Source organism: Maylandia zebra, linkage group LG12 (assembly GCF_041146795.1).
Source record: "Maylandia zebra isolate NMK-2024a linkage group LG12, Mzebra_GT3a, whole genome shotgun sequence".
Classification (NCBI taxonomy): domain Eukaryota; kingdom Metazoa; phylum Chordata; class Actinopteri; order Cichliformes; family Cichlidae; genus Maylandia; species Maylandia zebra.
In genome coordinates this window covers 4,946,549-4,972,710 of record NC_135178.1, presented here as the reverse complement: position 1 = coordinate 4,972,710, position 26,162 = coordinate 4,946,549, and the positions used below count along the sequence as shown (strand labels likewise).

At 42.6% G+C, this 26,162-nt stretch overlaps 2 long non-coding RNA genes across 2 annotated transcripts; one reads left to right on the top strand and one right to left on the bottom strand.

Moving 5' to 3' along the window:
- Positions 1-5: 5 nt before the first annotated feature.
- On the bottom strand, positions 6-26,162 carry LOC143421428 (uncharacterized). The gene is made up of 3 exons (XR_013101062.1): positions 25,377-26,162; positions 252-419; positions 6-169 (listed from the first exon to the last, which is right to left on the bottom strand). It is a non-coding gene; the product is annotated as an uncharacterized LOC143421428 (long non-coding RNA).
- Positions 12,165-13,594, top strand: LOC143421429 (uncharacterized). Its single transcript, XR_013101064.1, has 3 exons — positions 12,165-12,555; positions 12,652-12,748; positions 12,873-13,594. It is a non-coding gene; the product is annotated as an uncharacterized LOC143421429 (long non-coding RNA).

Here is a 26,162-nt window from a genome sequence, read left to right as displayed (position 1 = left end):
GAAAAGAGATTTTATTTTACAATGCTCAGAGGCTAACAGAAAGTGCAGACTAGAATCAATGAACATAAACTAGATGTCTGAGGCGAGAGAAAATACTGTGATGATAACTAGATGGCAGGGATAACTGGGTGCAGGTACTGGGCAGGGGAAACTGTGGCGGGCCAGGGCACTGAAACAGAGGAGAGAGCAGTCAGGGGAATCCCACAGAGGGTTGTGAGTGAATCTAAGGATAATACACAGAGCTGTCTTACAAGCTTGCAGGTGGGGTTGCGTGGAGGGGGGAGGCAGGAGAGGTCCAGGTGGGTGCTGTATGCAATGCAGGGAGGCAGGCAGGAGAGAATGGCAGTTCCAAAACGGAGAGGGATTACCGGCGGCAGCAAACTGGTATCCAGGAGAACTTGGTAGGTGGGTTTCACAGGCTGACGAGAAAAACAGAGATACGGTTAATACACACGATGAGTCACCAAGGAACGGATATGAGGCCGAGAACTGACTAAAGTTGGCAGATAATCTGGCGAAGACCAGTTGAGTGCGCCGGTCATAAATACTGCTGGTACGATTGCCATCAGGTGAGGAACAACAAAGACTCCACCCAGTGGGGAGGAGCCGATGCTGTGGAAAACCACCCAGACCACGACAGGAAGTGATAGCAGAGCTGTACGTTTTAATTTGTTTCCAAAACCCCGCAGTCAGGACATGCTATATTGTATTTAGATAGAAGCTAGCGAGCTAACTCCCTGCTAACTTCTAACTCCGTTAAATGTCATAAATTCCGTTTTCATGGATGCCTGGATGTTAAACTCAATTGTTACACCTGGTAGAGCAGAACGCTGATCATTTTATTAAAGATGAAAGACTTTAGACAGTTTTTCAACTCTCAGTAATGCCATAGTGATCGTTTGATATATGGACCTGCAGCGGAGTTTAAACCCAGACACGGCTAGTAACGTCAGACTGAACAATCGGATTGGGGATCAGGCCTGTCTGCCCTTGTGTGTCATCCAACAGCAGCAGGTTTATTTGTGCAGCCAGGTGCTCATGGAGTGCAGTTAGCTTCTTTAGCCACTGGGCAGAAATCATACCAGGGCCTGGTGCTGTCTAACACTTCATGCTCGAGGCTCTTTCTTGGATGTCTGTCACTGTGATGGTCACTGGAGCTAGTTCAGGGAGGTCGCTGTAATGTGCTCTTATCTCCACTAGCCACTGGACATTGTTGTTATGTGTTGTGTCTTTTTCCATGTGCTATTCCAGTATTGCTCTGCAGCATAACTAATCAAGGATTCAGGGTCACCTGACCAAGCTGGTTCCACAGAAGAGGGACCTGAAAACTGAAGGCTCTGCCTCCCATTCTACTTTTAAATACTTTAGGAACAACAAGTAAGCCTGCAGTGCAAGAAGGAAGTGCTCTAATGGGGTGATATGGTACTATAAGGTTATTGAAATAAGATGGGGTCTGATTGTTTAAGACCTTGTATGTGAGGAGCAGGATTTTGAATCCAATTCTGGATTTAACAGGGAGCCAATGAAGGAAGCCAATATAGGAGAAATATTGAAGGGCATTTCCTGGTCAAAAATGACTCCAAGGTTCCTCACAGTGTTACTGGAGGCCAAGGTAATGCCATCCAGAGTAAGAATCTGGTTAGCTACCATATTTCTAAGATTTTCTGGGCCAAGTACAATAACCTCAGTTTTATTTGCATTTAGAAGCAGAAAGTTAGAGGTCTTCCAGGTATTTATGTCTTTAAGACTAGGGCTGGGTATCGTCACTGATTTCTAGAATCGATTCAATTCCGATTCACAAGGTCCCGAATCGATTCGATCCACGATTCGATTTAATTCGATTCGATTCGATTTAAATCTGGGAAATTTTGACAGTCAGAGATATAATTCAGATCAGGACATTTACATATTTTTGTATCTATAAAAAGGAAGCTGACACTCTCAAGACTTTATCCAAGGTGTGAGCATCACAGCAGATGCCTTTGTGTCAAAGTAGCTGAAGATAAAACACAGAAAAACATGTAGGTGATTTTCCTGGCCTGGGATTTTATAAAAATATTCTGCAGTACATCAAAAACGAAAGAAAACCATTAATTAATCAACATTACCTCTGACGTTACAGCGGTTTTATTAGAGACATGGCTAAGCATTTTGCATTTTGAATAATTTTAAAAAGTTTCAATTTGTTCAGTATTGAACAGCAGAAATGAGGTTTTCTTTTCGGAAGAATGTAAAAGGGGAAAAAACAGCGGCCGACAGCGCTGTAAACAACAGTAGACTTGTGTAACAAGCAAGCGAATAATGAAGAAAGCGAAACTGTTCGAGAGAGGAGGGGGGGGGGGGGGGGGAGAGGGGGAGGGAGAGAGGGAGAGAGAGAGAGCTGCGCATCGCAATGGAAGCAAAACAGTAAAAGAGTGAATTCATGACAATGTTTATGTGAAGCGTTTGGATCTTCTTTTGCTGCTGATTCGGTCAATATTGTTTGGAGAGAGATCAAACTAACAGCTTTAGAATCAGCGCATAAAGGGCGTGAACACAAAGCGCGGACCCGGATCAGCGAGCTGTCGGCTTTCAGCCCCGACTGTGAGAAAGGCGACATCTAACTGATTCTGATCCGCGGGTCGCGCTGTGTGTTTAAGTCTATGTGCAGAATCCCTGTACCTGCTCTCATTTACTGTTTGGTGGTTCTTGAAATTTTGTGAGATGTCACCAGAGATTCTGGCATTTCGGACAAAATAAATTTATATTAAAAAATCGATTCAGGATTTTAATGAATCGATTTTACGTTATCCAAGCCAGAATCGATTTTAATCGATGAATCGATTATAAAAACCCACCCCTATTTAAGACATTCCTGCAGTTTAAACAATTGCTGTGTGTTATCTGGCTTCATGGATTCATAAAATTGTGTGTCATCTGCATAGCAGTGAAAATATATGATATGCCTTTTGATTATACTGCCTATCACTCTAAAAAGTAATTCATCAGGCCTTTTACCACCACTTGATTAAATCCATGGCTGCAACATAAAAATTCTAATTTATTGATTAAGATAGACCTTCTAAGTTGCAAACTTTATTTTTTTGGGTTGTGTTGAAATAATAATGTTGGTAATTACATTAAATTAATTTTATATGTAATTTGAAATTAAATCCCAATGTTAGTGGGTTTAAAATAAAATTCAAGTTGTAATTACTTAAAGAAATTGAATAGATAACTTATTCTTTTTCCACTGTAACTTCTGATTTCAAATTCCCTCCCCTACCGACTTAACTAGCCCGGGCAAATTCACACATGTTGGGTTGCATGGTGCAAGCTTTTGTAAAAGACATTTCAAGGTAAGTAACATTTCATTTACAAATAACAGTTCTGAGCATGCAGGTGTGGTGGTAAGTGACGGAAGGAGAGGTAAGTGACGGAAGTGATGTTGTAGGTGACGTCAGACGCCGGAGATTTTGGCGGAGAAAAAGCAAATGGTAGCATAGAGTTTAACAAAGGTTTTCCAAGCTTCAGTATTTCCAAATATTTTCCAAATATACTAATCAATTGTCATATAACTAACAACATCTGTTTTATCATCTCTAACACCCTGGAGGACAACGGGGAGAGTTTAGACGCTCTCCAAGATTACATCGACCGCTGTTTTCAAGATTTAGTAATGCATAAGGCCCAGAGTGCATCTTCCCCGGCCAAAATCGAGACGCCGTCATCGAAGAGAAGTCGCCAGGCAGACTCCCCCGGTACAACATCGCCTGCCGGCAAAGACATCGCAGAAATCCTGGAGTCCATCGACAAGCGATTGTCCAGTTTCGATGCGAGGCTGTCCCTGGTGGAGATCTTACACCGGGAATTTAAATCTCTGAGAGAATCCCTGGAATTCAGCCAGCGGCAGGTGGAAACGCTTGCCGCTGAAAATGCCACGCTACGGGAGTCGGTTAAATCTCTCACCGATAACGTGACCCAGCTAAACATTGAAAATAAAAAAATAAAAGAGTCCGTTATCGATTTACAAGCCCGTAGCATGAGAGATAATCTTGTGTTTTCTGGTATTCCAGAAACTGCCGGAGAGGACGCAGAGGCAACGGTGAAAAGCTTCATTAAAATCCACCTGAAGCTGCCGGAGGACACCGTAAAGAACATCGACTTCGATAGAGTACATCGCTTGGGGGGCGTGAGGTCGCGGACCGGGAGACCACGGCCTATTGTGGCCAAATTCAGCCAATTCAAACAAAAGGAACAGGTGAAGAGTCGCGGCAGAGAGCTGAAAGGAACGGACTTCAGCGTGAACGACCAGTTCCCCAAAGAGATCCTGGAACGACGCAAGGTCCTGTTCCCAGTTCGACGTAGCTTTATCCAGAAAGGCTCCCGTGCTGTCATCGCTGTGGACCGGCTCTACGTGGACGGACAGCTGTACCGCGACCCCGGCACCACACCGTGGTTATATTAACTGCACTCCAGATAAGAACCCGCTACACTCTTTTCTTATTCATTCACACTTTCTCCTTTAAAATGTGTTTAACCTAGTAATATCAGTAGGATGTCATAGCAGATATAATACCGTCACCCTCCGTCATTGCTTTAATTGGAATGTTTCCGTTTCGTTTCCTTTTTTTTGTTGTCGCTCACAGTTCATGTGGTTTCTTTCTTTCTCTTGTCTTTCACTGCTGTGATCACCTACTTCCCCACTCACCTACAAACAACACCCTCTATTTCTCCATATTTTCACAACACGATCACGCAAACACATCAGCTCAACGGCAGCACATTCACAACAGCCTCACAGCACGCACAGACTTGCAGGACACATAAGCAAGCCACGCTTGTTCATATTAGTGAATATTCACACACATAGTCAGACTTATGGAGTCTCTCACCACACTTCTTTTTCTCTTTCTATTTACAAACAAGGGATGTTTCCATATTCTCTCCACCTGTCTAAACGAAACACCCAGCATACATCATTAAACATACACGCACAATTAAGGGCATGCTGAGGTTTGTCACATGGAATGTAAATGGAGCTGGCACCAGAGGAAAGAGGTTAAAAATATTTAACCAGCTTAAAAAACTACAGGCAGATGTTGTTTTATTACAAGAAACTCACAAACCTGTCACAGGTTTAAACGAACTTAAAACACCTGAGTTTCCTAACGCGTTTGCAGCCGGTTATAATTCTAGACAACGGGGAGTAGCAATTTTAATACATAAAAATGTTAATTTTACAGTACTCGATACAGTTATAGATCCAGAGGGTAGATTTCTAATTATTAAACTATCAATATTGAACAAAAAACTATGTATTGTTAGTATATATGGTCCAAATGTTGATGAACCCTCATTCTTCCACGGTTTTTTTAGTGCACTCTCTGAACACCTTGATTGCACACTCATTCTTGGCGGTGACCTCAACCTTGGACTAAATGAAGAAATGGATAGGCTCAACACAACAGGAACTCAGCGTAATTGGCAGTCCACAAATATAATCAAACAGTATATGAACGACTTTGGTCTTTGCGATGCATGGCGCTCTCTTCACCCCACCAGTAAGGAATATACTTTTTTCTCGCATGTTCATCACTCTTACTCTCGTCTGGATTATTTTTTGGTCAGCAGCTCACTGCTGTGTGACATTTCAGACACTGAGATTCATCCTATAGCTGTCAGCGATCATGCTCCTGTATCTTTAACACTAATGCACAAGAATAATACTACGCCAAGTAAAAACTGGAGATTTAATATATCACTACTTAAAGATGAAGACTTTATTAAATACTTTAAAAAGGAATGGACTTCATATTTAGACTTTAATGACACTCCCGGAATATCTGCTTCTGTTCTATGGGAAGCAGGGAAAGCTGTGATGAGAGGTAAAATAATTTCTTTCTCATCACACAAAAAGAAAGAAGAAAACAAAAATATTCAGGAATTAGAAAAAAACATCAAATCACTAGAAGAAGCCTACGCGTGCGACCAAGATCAGGAAACATTGAACAAAATATGCAAAACAAAACTAGAATTAAATGAAATTATTAATAAAAAAACACAATTCCTTATACAAAGACTTCGCTTGCAGAATTTTGAACACAGTAACAAATCAGGTCGATTTCTAGCTAACCAGCTAAAAATAAATAAAGAAAAAACAACTATATGTGCTGCTAAAGATTTATCGGGGAACACAATATATGATCCTGGAAGAATAAACAACATTTTTAGGGATTTCTATGAAACTTTATACTCACCACAAATAAACCCATCTAAAAATGAAATTGATCTGTTTCTTGACAACGTAACTCTTCCAAAATTACTAGACAGTCAAGCAATGGAATTGGATTCGCCACTGACGCCAAGTGAACTCCAGGAAGCCCTGATAAGTATGCCCAATAATAAGGCTCCAGGTCCAGACGGCTTCCCTGCAGAATTCTACAAAGAATTCTGGACAATTTTGGCACCAGTATTCCACAGCATGTTGCAGGAAATCGAGGAAAATGGCAGACTACCACCAAATATGAATTCTGCCAACATTAGTCTCCTGCTAAAACCAGGCAAAGACCCTTTATTTCCCTCAAGCTATCGTCCAATTTCTCTTTTAAATGTAGACCTTAAAATAATCTGCAAAGCTCTCTCAAAGAGATTAGAGAAAATGACCCCCCTCTTAATTCATCCTGACCAAACTGGTTTCATAAAGGGTCGGCACTCCTCAACAAACACTCGTAGATTACTTAATTTAATAGACTACTCATACGATAAAAACATCGAAGCCATAATATTATCTCTAGATGCAGAAAAAGCATTTGACAGAGTTAATTGGAAATTTTTATTCGCAACTTTACACAAATTTGGTTTTGGAAACTCTTTCATAAACTGGATAAGAATATTATACAATTCCCCAACGGCTCGTATCAGAACAAATGACCAGACATCCTCCAGCTTCTATCTCCTGAGGGGCACCAGACAGGGATGCCCACTCTCCCCCTCACTTTTTGCAATTTTTATCGAACCTCTAGCAGCAGCATTTAGACAGGCTACAACAATTAAGGGCATAAAATGTAAGAACATAGAACATAAAATCAGTCTCTATGCGGATGATGTGTTGCTTTTTCTGCAAAACACACAAACCAACCTCTCTGAGGTAATTACTTTAATAAACTGGTTTTCAAGAGTTTCAGATTATTCAATTAACTGGCCAAAATCTACAGTTCTCCCCATTAACTGCTCCTTCCATAATTCTTCCTCTGCCCCACTGCAATCCGGAAATATTAAATATTTAGGTATTAATGTCTCTCCTAAGCTTTCAGACTTAACTAAACTAAACCACATCCCACTTCTAAAGAAAGTAGAAGGCGATCTGACTAGATGGAAATCTTTACCCATATCACTCATGGGAAGGGTCGCCACTATAAAAATGATGATCTTGCCAAAAATAAATTACTTATTTTTGATGATCCCTAACAAACCATCACAAGATTGGTTCAGATCTCTGGATTCATATATTTCCAAATTCCTTTGGAAAGATAAACCCCCGCGTATTAGCTTAAAAACGCTACAAAGAACCAAGGATAGAGGAGGATTAGATCTGCCTAATTTTCACCAATACTTCTTAGCCAACAGGCTTCAGTTCATCTCAGAATGGTTAAAACATACCTTCTTAGTTGAGCCCTGGCTAGATGTTGAACAGGCACTATGCAAGGATCTAGAGATTTCAGACCTACCATTTATTAGCTCAAACATCAAAAGACATGAATGCTTTAAAAGTATCAACATCAGCTTTTCTCTAACAGCATGGTGGGAGTTTCTAAAAATAACGGAGTCTTCATTAATCCCATGCAAACGTACACCTATCTGGAATAACCCTGACATATTACAAAACAATAATATGATTAATTTCCCAGAATGGAGTTGTAAAGGAATTAAATACTTAGAACATATATTAGAGGGAACAGAATTTATTCCATTTGACAGACTAGTTGAACAATATGGGATCAACAAGACAAGGTTTTTAGAATATCAACAAATTAAATCCATAGTAAAAAAGAAATTTAACCTCAGTCAAGTTGAATTACAAACACCACTAAGTGCGGCACATTTTCTTACTCTTAAATCCCCCAAATTATTATCTAAAATATACAGAACACTTTCTAAATTAGATGAATCAATATCCCTTCCTACTGCAAAGTGGGAAGCAGATTTATCAGTCAACCTAGACCAAAACTTCTGGTCTCAGATTTGCTTAAAAACTTTTAAATTAATTAAAAATCCCAGTCTGCAATTAATACAATACAAAATACTTCATAGAGTGCACTATACAGGTCATCGGATGTTTAAGATGGGCTTTACATCTTCCAACAACTGCTCACACTGTCAAGGCAATACACCAGACAATTACATCCACGCTCTTTGGTTCTGTCCACCAGTGCAAAAGTTTTGGCGCGAGATATGTGAAGACTTATCAAAATGTCTGAAATGTAACATTCCAACTTCCCCCTTAGTGTGTTTGTTGGGCAGCTTAGATAATGTCACTTCAGAAAAGAATATAGCCCATATGATCTTCACTGCCCTATGCATAGCCAAGAAAACAGTCCTCATGAACTGGAAAAATAAAAATAATCTTAATTCTAACCAATATAGAAATTATCTATTAGATTACATTAGTCTTGATACAGCCTCTGCCACCACATCAGATCAATTGCTCTGGGCCCCTTTTATCAGCTCCATCACCTAGTGGGGGTGGGGGGTCATAGTTTGGTCCCGCCTTCACTGTTGTGATTGGTGAGGGGGTAGGGACAGGCTTAGGGCGTCGGGGGGTTCCCCGGAGGCATCTTCCTTGGGGGGCTCAACCCGGGGTAGCGGTCACGTCCGGTTGAGGGCTCTGTTGGCTCTCAGGTGACTGTTTCCTCGCGGCTGCGTGCAGCGGGGCTAGGGGAGGGTCTGTGCTGACGGACGTGGGTTACTGACCTGGCAACCTGGCTGCCCCTGGGTGGGTCCGGGATGGGCGTGAGGTTCTGGGGGTGCTCCGTCTCTGGGCGGGGGCCCGGGCCGGGCCTCGGGGGCTCGGGTCCTGGTTGGTGTGTTGCCGGGGTTGTGGGCGGGTGGGTGCATGGGGGCCCGGCCCTGGAGCAGGGTGCCGCCGGTGCATCGAGCCGCCTGGGGGGCTCTTCAACTGGTGGGGGGGATGGTCACATCTGGCAGGAGCTTTCTTCTCTCAGGAACTCTCTGCAGGAGGGGGAGATACAGGAGAGGTGGAGGAAGATCTCAGCCTGGGCGTTTACCGTCTTATGTAGTCTGGAAGATGTGTGGTTGGTGGGGTGGGTGCAGTTTTCTCTGTGGTGGGGTTGGGTGGACTGTCCAGGGCTCTGTGGAGCCGGGGGGCGCTACTGCACTGGGCCCCGGTCTGATGGGCCTGGGCCCCCCTTCCCTGGCGGGTCGCGGAGGGTGGGAGTGCCTACTGGGGTCAGCGGGGGAGCTGGCCCCAGGGAGGGGTTACCTGCCCCTCCCTTCCTTCCCTCCCCATCTCCAGCTGCCTCCCTCTTCCCGCTCCTCCACAACCACCCACACATGCAGGGCCTTGGAGTGGGGGTATGTCACCAGGGTGCAGAGGAGGCTACCCCCCCCCCTGTCCCCTTCTGGCTGCCTCTGCCTCAATTTTATCCCACAACTTAGACATTCACATTATTCACACTCTCATTACACATACATATAGGATCTTGGGGGTGGGCACAATCACGGAGTCCAAATCACCATCAGGGTGTATACCTCACCCCTGACGTCGTTGCCCACCTCTCAATTTTAAATACACTTAGTCATTGAGGGCTAGCAGGAGGGACCATGCGCTTACCTGCTGCTCCTTGGCAGGTAGCTCCATGCCCTCCTGGGTTTTAATTGCACCTTAGAACACATATGCATCAACACTACAATGAGCGGGTGGAGGGAGGTTTGGAGTCTTCTCCCACCCCCATTCTCTGCGGCCTGCTGGAGCGGGGGGGCTAGTAGGAGGAGTTGGCCGTCCGACTGCGGTCTGGGGTGTGGGGCCTCCCTGCTGCTGCGGAGTCGGGGTGGTCTGCCTCTCCCCACCGCAGGGAAAAGGGTAACACCACCTGGGTCTGGGTGCAATTCCCCCCTCCAGGGGCAAGGGTACCTAGACCCGGTTTGTAGAGTACGCTTGGGGAGTGTGATTGTGTGTACAGCGTCTCTTTATGTCTGTCTCCACGTTGGTTGAGTGTGGAGTGAGTGCATATGAGAGCATGAGGGTGGGAATGGATGTTTGTGTCTGTGTGTGCCTGTATGTCTGTGTCTATATGTCAGGTTGGGTATCAGACGCCACCTCTCTGGGGACACCACAGGCCCTCCAAGGTTTGGAGGCCTATCTCCACCCACCACCACTTCCCCTGCCGGTGGCGGACTCCCTCAGGTGTCGGTGTGTTGGTGGTTCTTTGTGTCTGGGGGTGGGCGTCCGGGTACACACCGGCTCACTCCTTGGCGGCCGCTTGTCGGGGCCTGGGGCCTGGGGCTCGCTCGGGCCCCTTTGGAGGTGGGGTGCCCCCGGCCTCTCGGCCTAGGGCTCGGTCACTCAGGCGCAGCTGGGGGCCGGCGGAGCTCACGGGCGCGTCACTGCAACCCCCCCTGGCTTCTGCTCCGCGGCTGCTGAGTGAGCCCTCATCTGGGACTCTCCTCAGCTCTTACTGGAACAGTGGCGCGGCTGCCCCTCTGTTGGTCTTCCATGGTCTCTTGTGTTCTGGGGGCCTCTGGATGTCTGGAGTTTTGATCTCCTCCATACCCGCTTCACACCCTGGAGGATGGGGCTGTGGCCCCCCCACACTCCCTAGCAGATCATTACATGGAGAAACCTTTGGAATGCAAGCATGCTGATCCACACAGGTATGCACACATGGGTATTCACAGACGCGGACTAAAGCTTTCTTGGCTGCTGCCTCAAAGCACACTGTGCGCTGTCTATCTTGCGTGCTGCACAATATCGTTTATTACTTAGTAAATACTGATATCTATGACTAGCTAGTTTATTGTGATGGTGCTTTGTTTTCTCTATTATTATGTTGCTCTTTGTTGTTTGCTGTCTCCTCTGTTTGTTTGTTTGTTTGTTTGTTTGTTTTTTCTCCATACAGGTGACCCAGGAGTTTTTTTTTTTTTTTTTTGTCTCTCTTCCCCCCCCTTCTCACCGTCTCTTCTCCCCTTGGGTTTTCTTTCTTTCTCTCCCCCTCTCTCTCTCTCATTCATTCCCCCTGTCCTATTTATTAAAAAAAAAAAAAAAAAAAAAAAAAAAAAAAAATGACAAAGGATGAACTGAAGCTCTGCCATCACGTAATGTCGCATACTGCTGTTTCTGATGTCATTTAAAAAAAAACAAAGAAAAAAAAAACAAAAAAAAAAAAAAAAAAAAAAAAACAAATAACAGTTCTACCAAAGCAAAGCATTTGTGCTAGTCACCTGTAGTGGATTTGTGTATGATGTGATGCTCATACAGATAAGGAAATACTTTGCACTACCACATGTGGCTAATGCTAGCCATTCTAAACTTTAGCACAGCAGAGGATAAGACTTATAAAGTTTCATTTGACAAAAGTCTTCAGCTAGAGAGTGCAACTGTGGCTAGGAAAAGCGTGGTTAAAGTTTTGCTACACAGTGCAATCTAATTTCGATCTTAGGCTGATTTTGTTTTTCTTTTTACCAAAATTAGAAGCCTTTAAGCTGTGAATAGTTTTGTCAGAGGATGATCTAGAGGCTTCTTTTTCCCCCCTGGCTCACCTATTTTATGTCTTTATAAAATTTGCATGACCTATATGTAATATTACATTGTAAATGATTTTGGTTACTATTGTGATACAGCTTAAAGTAAGTATTGTTCTTGATCTTAAGAGCTGCAGCTATCTTTGTTTCTTTTTGAAAAATCAGGTTGTGTGAAATATTGTTAATGTCATTCCAATAGCATTATTCTGGCATAGGCTATGTGAAGCTACTTAACATCAAGACTTTATGTAAGCAGTTAGTATAGTGTGATAATCTAGGGTCATTAGTGCTTTGTTAAGTTGGGACACAAAAAATAAAAAATAAAAAAAATAAAAAATATCGAATTTCCCAGAGGAACCCACCCGAGGGATTAATAAAGTTCTATCTAATCTAATCTAATCTAATCTAATTTTTTACAAAATGGGCTGGAAGTGAACAATGTGTAAATTCGAAACCTCTGCAGAAACAGGGTTGCTAAAACATTAGAGATTACACCACGGTTATGGTGGGGAAGTCTCCCTTGTCTTCACCACGATTGTTTTGGTTCCCTCAAAACTTGGGGTAGCCTTAGATCATGTCTATCCTCTTTAAATAATGTAATACAGCATTCATTAATGCAGTATAGCTAATAGTCTGCAAGGTTTAATTCTTCTGTTTGTGTGGTCTACAGATAAAGGAGGAGTTCAAGAGAATAACCACTGTAAGCCTTGAATGGCTACACTTGACCATTGCACCCCAAAACTGATGGATGTCATTTTATCAAGGGGAGGAGCTAAAGGAGTGAGAATCAGGCAGATCAAGGACATGCTTCTTGAGGTAGGACAACTATTTAGACTTTGGGTAGCTTTAAAATGCACTTTGTTGGCAGTCACCCATGTAGTTTATACGCATACTTTATTTTTTCTTAAATAGTACAATACAATTGAAACACGCAGAGAAGTAGCCATCTGCTGCCTTATCACATTCCTTGGAGAGAAGGACGAGGACCTTTTCATGGAGTTTGGTGCAAGTAATTCAACAGTGTGTGTGTGTGTGTGTGTGTTCCATTGATCATCTGAATTCATTAAGATTCAGTAAGTATAAAAGTCTAATCTATAATTCACTAACCTATTTTTTAAAATTTGCTTTACAAGGACACCGAAGAACTTAAGGCAGGTGATGAAAACTGCCATCATCAGTGACCGGTACACCCCTGGATCTAACCATAAGACTGCAACCATTGTGGTGGAGGAAACAAAAATCATGGAGGGCCAGAATTTCCCAAGGTGCTGTGTTTTGCTCATGGGCATAATATATGCTCTCAATCTAAGCTAATGCAAGGATCTGAAATATACTTTTGAAGTTGTTCAGAAGCTGTTCCTTGACCTTGATGGAACCATCATTATGTTAAAGATGTTGACTCTGTTTCAAAGATTGTTAACTGTTTTGAATCCTGTATGTGTAACATTGATCTTAAAGGTGTTTGCTGCATTGTGTAATAGAAAGATGCAAGATCTTGTAAAGTTTAGTAGGCATTGAAAGTTAACATTTACTGAACACTTGCATGGAAGTATTACTGCAACAAAATGTTTTCTAAGTAGATTTTTTACCAATTGAACACATTTGTTTCTGTGGTGTTAAATACATAAAGGCATATTCTATAACTTGGCTGTGATGGTATAAATCTAAATTTCTGGTTTATTTTCACTTTTTAAATACAAAGTGTTGAAATGCCTACTGTTAAAAAATAAAAAAGTTATTTGATAAAAAAAATGTTGAATGAATTCCTTTCTTAAAAGCTATTACAATAAAAAAAATAAGAGAAAGCTAAAATGATGACAATAATGATGAAAATCAGCAACTTAATATTTTAAATAATGAACTTTAAAAAATTGTTTTTGTAATTGCTGTAATTAATTACATAACACTTAAAAATCATTTCAAATAATGTGGAAAAAGTAATTGGAGGAACATAATTTTTATGAGTAAACAACTTAAAAATATGTTTTTAAGCTACCAAATATTACGTAAATGGTAATTCAAATCACCTTTGATTATGGAGGATAATTTAATTCCCGTAACTCAATATAGTTTGTTGGTTCAATCTAATTTCAACATAAGTTATCATAACTCAAAAAGAGTAATGGAAACTGTTGCGTTAATTTTTTTTGTTGAGCTTAAACAATAGTTTTTAGAGTGTAAGGGAAGCGTGTATAATGTAAACAGAATTGGCACAGAACCCTGTGGAATGCCATAATAAACCCTAGTGTGTGAAGAGGACTCTTCATTTACATAAATATATTGTAGATGTGATACAAACCACTGCAGCGCAGTACCTGTAATCCCTACAGCACGCTCTAATCGTACTAATAAAATATTATGGTCGACAGTATCGAAAGCTGCACTGAGGTCTAGCAGGACAAGTACACACCGAGTCCACTGTAAGAGGCAACATTTGTAACCTTCACTAAAGCCGTTTCTGTGCTGTGAGTTCTGAAACCTGACTAGATCTCATTTACAGTGGGGGCAGGCTCAATTACAGTGCATATGAAAAAATAGCTATTTACAAAATCTTTAAGCAAGGAAAATCTACAGTATTTGTTTGCAAAGTCCATTGTTTTTTTTGTTTTGTTTTTTGCCTGTCCCGTTTGGCTCTTTTGTCATCAGAATTGTTGTCTAAAGGCAAAGAAAGATGCCCAATGGATTTACTTTACCAAATTGACCATCCCAGCCTTGCCGTAATGGTCCATTTGATTCACCTTTTATTGTTTATTTTATTTTCACTTACTGAATACGGGACAGACTTGACTGGGGGAAAGAAGGGGAGAAAGAAAGAGGGAAAGAAAAACAGCTGAGAAGAGGGACGGGGGAGAAGGGCAAAAAACAAAAACCAACAGAATGAGCAGGAAAAAAAAAAAAAAAGAAAAAAAAATGCATATATCAATCACCTGGATCACCTGCTGAGAAAGAAAAAAGAAAACAAGCAGAAGAGAACAAGAGTAATAGAATAAACAACATCACAATGATATATGGGAATATGACAGTAAATACTAAATGTTAAACATTATTGTGCAGCACATAAGATCAACAGAACACAGTGTGCTTTGAGGTAGGAGCCAAAAAGGGTGTAGTTTGTGGGTGTGATCACCCGTGTGTACACCTGTGAGCATGGACGCGCTTGTTTTTTTTTTTGTTTTTTTTAAAAGGTTCCTTCATGTAATGATCTGCTAGAGGGTGTGGGGGGGGCCACAGCCCCGTCCTCCAGGGCATGAAGCAGGTATGGAGGAGATCAAAACTCCAGACATCCAGAGGCCCCCAGAACACAAGAGACCAAGGAAGACCAACAGAGGGGCAGCCGCGCCACTGTCCCAGAAAGAGCTGAGGAGAGTCCCAGATGAGGGCTCACTCAGCAGCCGCGGAGCAGAAGCCAGGGGGAGTTGGCAGCCAGCCGTGCCTGAGTGACCGAGCCCCAGGCCGAGAGGCCGGGGGCACCCCACCTCCGAAGTGGCCCGAGCGAGCCCCAGGCTCCAGGCCCCGATAAGCGGCCGCCAAGGAGTGAGCCGGTGTGTACCCGGACGCCCATCCCCGGACACAAAGAACCACCAACGCACCGATGTCTGAGGGAGTCCGCCACCGGCAGGGGAAGTGGTGGTCGGGGGGAGATGTAACACACCCAAAGAAAGATTCTAGGTCTGACCAACCGTCTCTGTCGTGGGCAAAAAGATGACAGTCAATAAAATTCTAAAAGATAATTTATTGACAAAAAAATATATCAAGAGATAAAAGATAAAACAGTCCAGTGTCCCATTTATGAATTGTATAAAAAACACACAGTCCCAAGGCCAGAGCCAGCTATGCCACACGGCCAGTTGCACTCCACGTGTTGCCTGTAACAGGGTTAGAAGTTGTCCTTGGAGACCCACCACCCTGCAAGCATATAGCCAGTGGTCACTCCAGCCTCTGCAACTCTGCTACCTTTAGGCTGTGGCATATAATAGGCCCTGGCCTGCACAGAGAGACAAAACGACACTTTCACTATAGAATTCATAGCACAAAATCCATCCATCCCAAACATATCTGATTTCATCACATTACATACCTGCACAGAGAGACAAAACGACACAGCAGTGTTTGTAGTGTGGGCTATAAGTAGACCAGTGTATCAGTGCAATCAAGTACACCTGCCTCTAATTAGTCCAACCCCATTCCAGCCATTGGCTCACCAAAAATGTGACACACACACAAAACCACTCCCAACCCAGTGCAACTTCACACAATAATATGGAGCTGAATTAACACAGGCACATTAGTCTACCATGTTACAGGAGATAGGCCTCCAAACCTTGGAGGGCCTGAGATGTCCTCAGAGAGGTGGCGTCTGACACCCAACCTGACATATAGACACAGACATACAGGCACACACAGATACACCATATATAAAAATAAACACATCTAACCCTCACTTGATGCTACTCCAGTGTTGTTTACGTCCTGTTTGTAAATTAATTACTGTGCTGTTTACAGTCAGGATTGCACATGATGGGCTTCGGCCTAAAACTTCTGATACAGTTTAGTTGTTGTTGTTTTTTTTTACCTGGCCAACAGCCTGTATCCACAGGCTGTGAGGCTCCTGAACTCTCTGCCCCCCTCTCACGGACAATAACCATATCCAACTTCTTAATAGCACTGAACTGGTCTGGTGCATCATATCTTTATTCTCTTTCCCCCTCCTGCCTCTTTCTTAAATAGATAACTATTATATCTGACATCATATCTCACAGTACAATAATATTGAATGGGTTGCATTGTTGTACTTTGTCATGTTTCTCAGGTCTTTGTCTGAATTTCTTATGAACATTACTTGTCATGTTCTTATGTTGTTGCTAAGGATTGTCTTATTGCACTGGAGTCACACTGGGTTAAATATTTACACTTGGGTTTTAAGGGGTATTTATTATTTTCTTCATTATTTTATTTACGGGTTGTACGGAAGCCCCAAACGCAATTTCATTGTTCTCTGACAATGACAATAAATACTTAAAGAAAATAAAAATAAATAAAATAAACAAACATCCATTCCCACCCTCATGCTCTCATATGCACTTACTCCACACTCAACCAACGTGGAGACAGACATGAAGAGACGCTGTACACACGATCACACTCCCCAAGCGTACTCTACGAACCGGGTCTAGGTACCCTTGCCCCTGGAGGGGGGAACTGCACCCAGACCCAGGTGGTGTTACCCTTTTCCCTGCGGTGGGGGGAGGCAGACCGCCCCGACTCCGCAGCAGCAGGAAGGCCCCACACTCCAGACCGCAGTCGGAAGGACAACTCCTCCACCTAGCCCCCCCGCTCCAGCAGGCCGCAGAGAACGGGGGTGAGAGACGACTCCAAACCTCCCTCCACCCGCTCATTGTAGTGTTGATGCATGTGTGTTCTAAGGTGCATTTAAAACCCAGGAGGGCATGGAGCTACCTGCCAGAGAGCAGCAGGTAAGCGCATAGTCCCTCCTGCTAGCCCTCAATGTCTACGTGTATTTAAAATTGAGAGGTGGGCAACAACGCCAGGGGTGAGGTGTACACCCTGATGGTAATTTGGACTCCGTGTATCGTGCCCACCCCCAAGATCCTATATGTATGTGTAATGAGAGTGTGAGTAATGTGAATGTCTAAGTTGTGGGATAAAATTGAGGCAGAGGCAGCCAGAAGGGGACAGAGGGGGGGGGGGGGGGGGGGTAGCCTCCTCTGCACCCTGGTGACATACCCCTACTCCAAGGTCCTGCATGTGTGGGTGGTTGTGGTGGAGCGGGAAGAGGGAGGCAGCTGGAGATGGGGAGGGAAGGAAGGGAGGGGCAAGTGACCCCTCCCTGGGGCCAGCTCCCCCGCTGACCCCAGTAGGCACCCCCATACTCCGCGACCCGCCAGGGAAAGGGGGCCCAGGCCCATCCAGACCGGGGCCCAGTGCAGCAGCGCCGCCCGGCCCCACAGAGCCCGGGACAGTCCACCCAACCCCACCACAGAGAAAACTGCACCCACCCCACCATCCACTCATCTTCCAGACTACATAAGACAATAAACACACAGGCTGAGATCTTCCTCCACCTCTCCTGTATCTCCCCCTCCTGCAGAGAGAGTTCCTGAAGAGAGGAAAGTTCCTGCAAGATGTGACAATCTCCCCCACCACTTGAAGAGCCCCCCAGGTGGCTCGATGCACCGGCGGCACCCTGCTCCAGGGATGGGCCCCCATGCACCCACCCGCCAACAACCCCGGCAACACACCAACCAGGACTCAAGCCCCCGAGGCCCGGCCCGGGCCCCAGCCCAGAGACGGAGCGCCCCCAGAACCTCACGCCCATCCCGGACCCACCCAGGGGCAGCCAGGCTACCAGGTCAGTAACCCACGTCCGTCAGCACAGACCCTCCCCTAGCCCCGCTGCACGCAGCCGCGAGGAAACAGTCACCTGAGAGCCAACAGAGCCCCTAACCGGACATGACCGCTACCCCGGGTTGAGCCCCCCAAGGAAGATGCCTCCGGGGAACCCCCCGACGCCCTAAGCCTGTCCCTACCCCCACACCAATCACAACAGTGAAGGCGGGACCAAACTATGACCCCCCCACCCCCACTAGGTGATGGAGCCCAGAGCAATTGATCTGATGTGGTGGCAGAGGCTGTATCAAGACTAATGTAATCTAATAGATAATTTCTATATTGGTTAGAATTAAGATTATTTTTATTTTTCCAGTTCATGAGGACTGTTTTCTTGGCTATGCATAGGGTAGTGAAAACCATATGGGCGATATTCTTTTCTGAAGTGACATTATCTAAGCTGCCCAACAAACACACTAAGGGGGAAGTTGGAATGTTACATTTCAGACACTTCGATAAGTCTTCACATATCTCGCACCAAAACTTCTGAACTGGTGGACAGAACCAAAGAGCGTGGATATAATTGTCCGGTGAATTGGTTTGGCAGTGTGAGCAGTTGTTGGTAGACGTAAAGCCCATCTTGAACATCCGATGACCTGTATAGTGCACTCTATGTAATATTTTGTATTGAATTAATTGAAGACTGGGATTTCTAATTAGATGAAAGGTTTTTAAGCAAATCTGAGACCAGAAGTTTAGGTCTAAGTTAACTGATAAATCCGCTTCCCATTTTGCAATAGGAAGTGATATTGATTCATCTGTTTTAGAAAGCATTCTGTATATTTTGGATAGTAATTTGGGGGTTTTAAGAGTAAGAAATTGAACCACACTTGGTGGTGTTTGTAGTTCAACTTGACCCGGTTTAAATTTCTTTTTTACTATGGATTTAATTTGTTGATATTCTAAAAATCTTTTCTTGTTGATCCCATATTGTGTAACTAGTCTGTCAAATGAAATAAATTCTGTTCCTTCTAGTATATGTTCTAAATATTTGATTCCTTTACCACTCCAATCTGAAAAGTTTATCATATTATTGTTTTGTAATATGTCAGGGTTGTTCCAGATAGGTGTACGTTTGCATGGGATTAATGAAGACGCCGTCAATGTTAGAAACTCCCACCATGCTGTCAGAGAAGAGCTGATGTTGATGCTTTTAAAGCATTCATGTCGTTGGATGTTTGAGCTGATAAATGGTAGGTCTGAGATCTCTAGATTATTGCAAAGTGCTTGTTCTACATCTAGCCAAGGTTCATCTAAGAGGGTATGTTTTAGCCATCCTGAGATAAACTGAAGCCTGTTGGCTAAGAAGTAGTGCTGAAAGTTAGGCAGTTCTAGTCCTCCTTTATCCTTGGTCTTTTGTAGTGTTTTTAAGCTTATACATGGGGGTTTATTTTTCCAAAGGAATTTGGACATACATGAATCTAGAGATCTGAACCTGATCTTGTGGCGGTTTAGTTGGGATCATTGAGAATAAATAATTTATTTTTGGTAAGACCATCATTTTTATAGCGGCAACCCTTCCCATGAGTGATATGGGTAGACATTTCCATCTAGCCAGATCATCTTCTACCTTCTTTAAAAGTGGGATATGGTTTAATTTAGTTAGATCTGCAAGCTTGGGAGAAACATTAATACCTAAATATTTTATATTTCCTGATTGCAGTGGTGTAGAAGAGGAATTATGGAGGGAGCAATTAATCGGTAGGACTGTAGATTTTGACCATTTAATTGAGTAATCTGATATTCTTGCAAAAGAGTTTATCAATTCAATCACCCCAGAGATATTGGTTTGTGAATTTTGGAGAAAGAGTAACACATCATCCGCATAAAGGCTGATTTTATGTTCCACGTTCTTGCATTTTATGCCCTTAATTACTGAATTCTGTCTAATTGCTGCTGCTAGTGGTTCAATAAAAATTGCAAACAGTGAAGGGGAGAGTGGGCATCCCTGCCTGGTGCCCCTCAAGAGACAGAAGCTGGAGGATGTCTGGTCATTTGTTCTAACACAAGCTGTTGGGGAATTATATAATATTTTAACCAGTTTATGAAAGAGGATCCAAAACCAAATTTGTGTAAAGTTGCAAATAGAAATTTCCAGTTAACTCTGTCAAATGCTTTTTCTGCGTCTAAAGAGAATATTGTAGTTTCTAGGTTTTTACTGTATGAGTAGTCTATCAAATTAAGTAATCTACGTGTATTTGTTGATGAGTGCCTACCTTTTATGAAACCAGTTTGGTCAGGATGAATTTAGAGGGGGGTTATTTTCTCCAGTCTCTTTGAGAGAGCTTTGCAGATTATTTTAAGGTCTACATTTATAAGGGATATTGGACGATAGCTTGAGGGATATACAGGGTCTTTGCCTGGTTTTAGCAGGAGATTAATGTTTGCAGAATTCATATTTGATGGAAGTCTGCCCTTTTCTTTAATTTCCAACAACGTTCTGTAGAAAACTGGTGCTAGAATCGACCAGAATTCTTTGTAGAATTCTGCAGGAAAGCCGTCTGGACCTGGAGCCTTATTATTGGGCATACTTATCAGGACTTCCTGGAGTTCACCTGGTGTCAGTGGTGAATCCAGTGCCATTGCTTGAGTGTCCAATAATTTTGGAAGAGCTATGTTGTCCAAAAACTGATCAATTTCTTTTTTAGATGGGTTTATTTGTGGTGAATACAACATTTTATAGAAATCCCTGAAAATGCTGTTTATTTGTATCGGTTCATATATTGTGTTCCCAGATGAATCTTGAACAGCACATATAGTTGTTTTTTCTTTATTTATTTTTAGCTGGTTTGCTAGAAATTGACCGGATTTATTACCATGTTCATAATTTTGTAGGTGTAGTCTTTGTACTAAGAATTTTTTTTTTTTTATCAATTATCTCATTTAATTCTAGTTTTGTTTTGCATATTTTGTTCAATGTTTCCTGATCTTGGTGGGACGCGTAGGCTTCTTCTAGTGATTTGATGTTTTTTTCCTGAATATTTTTGTTTTCTTTTTTCTTTTTATGTGATGAGAAAGAAATTATTTTACCTCTCATCACAGCTTTCCCTGCTTCCCATAGAACAGAAGCTGATGTTTCGGGAGTGTCATTATAGTCCAAATATGAAGTCCACTCTTTTTTAAAATATTTAATAAAGTCTTCATCTTTAAGTAGTGATATATTAAATCTCCAGTTTTTTCTTGGCGTAGTATTATTCTTGTGCATTAGTGTTAAAGATACAGGACCATGATCACTGACAGCTATAGGGTGAATCTCCATTGTAAAGGTAAGTTCGACAGGAAAATCCAGAGCTTACGATCACACACCACACAGGAACAGATTCTCCTCCACAACTTTCTTACAGAGATAAACATGGAGCATCTGCATAGAGGCGAGAACAGTCATTGAATTTGTAATCATATCATCAGATCTGTGGCTGTATGTTCTGGAGAGTTGGGTGAAGAGAGATGCTGAGCTGTCAACTGATGAACACCTGGTGGTGCGTTGGATCAGGTCGTAGGAAAGGATGTTGGACAGATCTGGGGTGCCTAAACGTGAGGGTGCACTTGGAGCGCCTGGCAGAGGTCCCCATCTGTATTCTCACACATTCTCGTGCATCATGAATTCTTTCTAGAATTTTATTTTTAGCATTTATTTTTATATTGTAATATTTTAATTCTTGTTGCCATCTGACCAGTGCTGTTTTGACTGTTTTTATTGTAATAAACTACAACTCCTTGGGGTGGAAAAGGTTTGCCATGAGTAACTGAAGGCTCTGGATGTTATAGGGCTGTCCTGGTTGACACGTTTCTACAATGTTGCATGGAGATTAGGGGTACCTCTGGATTGGCGGACCGAGGTGGTGATTCCCATCTTCAAGAAGCGGGTCAGGAGGATGGATGAGTTTCTTCCACTGACAATATGTATGTCCAGAGGCATAGATTAAACTTTTTGTGATTTCCTTACCTTAAGAGGGTTGTTTTTTAATTTTTTAGTTATAAGTTTTATTCACGACAAAATAAGTGTTTGTTGTAGAATGTGCAGCATGAAAGTAGCATGCATGTTTTGCATAGAACTGTTTTATGAAATTACATCAGCATTTCACAAAGAATGACAAATTGGTATACGGGACAACAAATAAAATCTAATGTATAGAAAAAAGATAATAGGATATGCCCATGACAATAAGAATGATAAAGGACTTCACAAAGTCAATTTATTGCTAAAGTGTGATCTTAGAAAATTGCTATTGTGCACCACACTAAACAGAACAAATTCTGTCAAAACTTACTTTTGCAAGATCCCACAAATGTTTCGCAAGATCTTGAGAGTTTTTTTCTTTGCATTTATCATGCTTCCATCAGTATCTGTAAAGCTGTACAGAGTACTGCAGCTGGTTGTTAATGAATGCAACAAAGACCACCAGATCAAAGTACACCTAGCCACGAGTGTTTCCCCTGCCACTGAGCACTATCTTCATCTCGCAAAATACATGTTCAAATTTTTTTTCTTCAATGTGCCTTGCGAGGCTCCATAACATACCTATCAATCTGTGAGCATTTCTCAGAGGCTGCAGCAACTGCAGCTTTTGAGGAAGTTGCAACAGCACATTTGTGAATTCTCACGCGTAGCCCTACAGGAACACCCACAGTTACAAATACCATAGCGACCAACATCAGTGCTACTACTGCCCACAGTTCATGTAAAGGAAACATAACGGTGTCATACAATAAACTACAGAATCAGCATTGTTGTCTGTGAAGGTTCTCAGTCATTCAGGTCATCGTAGTCAAAGGAGCTTGTAAAGAAAAGCATCTGGACTTCTTTAAGTTGCTTGAAGACGTTTCACCTCTCATCCGAGAAGCTTCTTCACTTCATCAGCATTGTTGCACAACCGTGTATTCAATCTTGTTACCCTTCTTTAAAGTCCACCACCTGTGCTGCAAGTGAAGTTGAGGGCAACTGTGGCTCAGGGAGTTGGGAAGCACATCTGTAACCGGAAGGTTGCCGGTTCGATCCCTGGGCTCTCTGTCCTGGTCGTTGTGTCCTTGGGCAAGACACTTTACCCTACCGCCTACTGGTGATGGCGCGATATGGCAGCCTCGCTTCTGTCAGTCTGCCCCAGGGCAGCTGTGGCTACAACCGTAGTTGCCTTCACCAGTGACTGAATAGTGGCATTGTAAAGCGCTTTGGGTGCCTTGAAAAGCGCTATATAAATCCAGTCCATTATTAACACATTGGAAGTTGTGGCACTTCTCATTATTTGACGTGCACAGCCGCTCTGTGTGAGGGTCAAACATTTGTTTATTCAACACCTGTGAAGGTATCAGAAATCGGCTACTGAGAAAAAATGCATAGATAGCAAGAGAAGCAAATTAAAGCACTGCACGTGCTTTACGTGCTATGACATGCTGCACGTCATAAAACCCAGTTTCTTGATTAACATTTTTAAGACTTAAGTTGTAATACTTTTGTGCATTATTAAAACAAATCCTAAAATTCTGTATCACTGTGCTGTTACGAGAAGGTAGCTTGAATGTAGGTATCTGGCCCTGTGTAAATCTTGAGCATGAGTGATGTTGTGGGACAGTGCACCAACTACACAGGTACAGTGGCGTATCTAGAAAATTTTTGTTGGGGGGGCCAGGTAGGGGCACAGATTTGGAGAAGGGTGGCAGATTTAATTGGCAGATAATGTTTTAAAAAAAAATTCTACCAACCCTTAACCATAATTCAATAATCCTATAAACCTAATAACCAAATGCACTTTTAACTCTTATTAGAATGAGATTTTAACCACTACGGTGCAAAGTTTTTAGATACTGCGTTGATAAAGTACAAGAGATACAATCAGTGCTTTGTCAGTGTTTACTCAGCATTCAAGGACAGCAATATTTGCATAGTATTTTTACTGACATATACTGCACATATGTTTTGGGCAAAAACATTTTTGAATATTAAAATACGAACATTTGTAGCAAACAATTGACAAATTAGCCATTCCAATGCAAAACTTTCTCTGCCTGTTAAAAAAAGAAGATAATCTTCTCACAAACTGGTGTTTGATTTTGAAACAGGAAAAAAGTGGAGAAACAACTGAAAAGACTAATATTTGAATAAAACCTGAAAGCAAGTAAATACTTTCTATGCTGCCTTATGGTAAACTTTGGTAATATTGATAAAGAACAACACTGGCTGATGATGAAATACATTCAGCTGGCATGGTGACACTGCCAGTATAACCTGCAGGGCTGGACTGGGACAGAAAATCAGGCATTTTGACTACAGACCGACCCACCAGGTATTAAAGCCATAAAGCCTTTGAATGAAAACAAACCTTGTTGTGACAGTGATGTACAGTCTTTTTGGTATATGTATGATTTCTATACATTTTACGTCAGATAAAAACTTTGGTTGTAAGATTTAGATAATTATTTAATAAAAGCTAGATATTTTAAATGAGAATAGGAAAGAAAAGTATTTCTTTGTGCCCCCTTTCCCTGTTAATGCCCTACCTGGCCCCCTGGCAAAACTTTGCTAGACCCGCCCCTGCACAGTTACCAGCTGTCAGCTACATAAAAAAGGATCCTGGTGGGTGGTCTTCACGTTTCCCTCTCACCAGATATCCAAACCGACATCATGACCAGCAGCTTTACAGCTGTGGCTCCAGCAAACATCAGCTGATACTAGAAATTAATATTAAATAAATTCTAACAACAGCCGATCAAGCTTAAACGTGCTGCTGTTGTTTAGCGCGACATCTGCTGGTTTCGTCTTTCTGGCGCAAAGTGGGCGATAAACAAACAAGAGAGAAAAGCCGATCAGCTGATCATCGATCAGTTTCATGATTGAAGTAGCAACAGGAGAGGGAGGATGAGAGAAGAGGCAGCTGTGCAGCGTAAAGACAGAATAAATCCAGCTTTGTGTCTTTTTCCATTCTAGCTGAAGTTCGGGACAAACTGCGTCTCTTCTCAGCTCAATACGAAACGTGTAATATTTTCTCTGATTGAGGGACCATTCCATTTTTTTAAGGAGCCGTTGGCAACTCTACTAACTAACCTTATGAATAAAATAAAGTTCACTATCAGTAACATCATAGCAACCGAACAGCTGTATAAAAACTCCAAGCTGGCTAGAACGCAGTATGAGTTATTGCAACTGACAGTAAAAAGTCAGCACAACGAAAATAAACTCCACCTAAACTTAGTTCATATCTGACCCAGATAGACTGCAGGTCATAACTTCTTACCTGAAGTTCAGTTCACCTGACACTCGGACTGGCGGCTGCCTCGGGGCTCTCCTCCTGCCTCCCCTTCCCTCATCCACCTGCTGCCTCTGTGGAAGCCCCGCCATAGCCACCACCAAACAACGGAGTTATTTCTACACATCGACCTGCATCTGGCCAATCCACCACCTCTCATTGTTCATGCCGTTACAAAAAAAATAAAAAATAAGTCAAATAAGCCCGATGGCCAGTCCAGCTATGTTAACCTGCAACCAAATCTGCAGCTCCATACAGCAATGTTACGACTTAGATTACATCTTATAACTCATAACTCTTATGTTAGCTCCCCTCTGTAGCATACTGTCTGAAATATTCCACGGCTGCAATAATTCTTTAAGTGTTATTTTTTCCTTGGTATTCTAATTTCGCCGAAGTTTACTAAACTCAACAAACTTAATATTACTTACCGGGACATTTATTCTGTCCTCATTTTCTTTCACCGAAAAATTGTTTCCTGCAGTGACGTCTTTCGTGCTTGGCTCTCCTACCTTTGCTAACGTGATGCACATAGCGCAGAAGCCGATGCTGCATTCACTTACACTCGGATATCTGAGCGTCACCGTGAAAACATAATCGGACATTTGATATTTGATTGAATTTTATTGTTTTGCCTTTGGGGTGGCACCTGGGGTGGCCAGTCTGGTTGGGGGGGTGGCCTGTGCCCCCCCAGGCCACCCCGCTGGACACGCCATTGACCATAGCCAAAGAAAGCTCGTTTATGACCAGCATCATGTAAATAAGCGCTCTGTA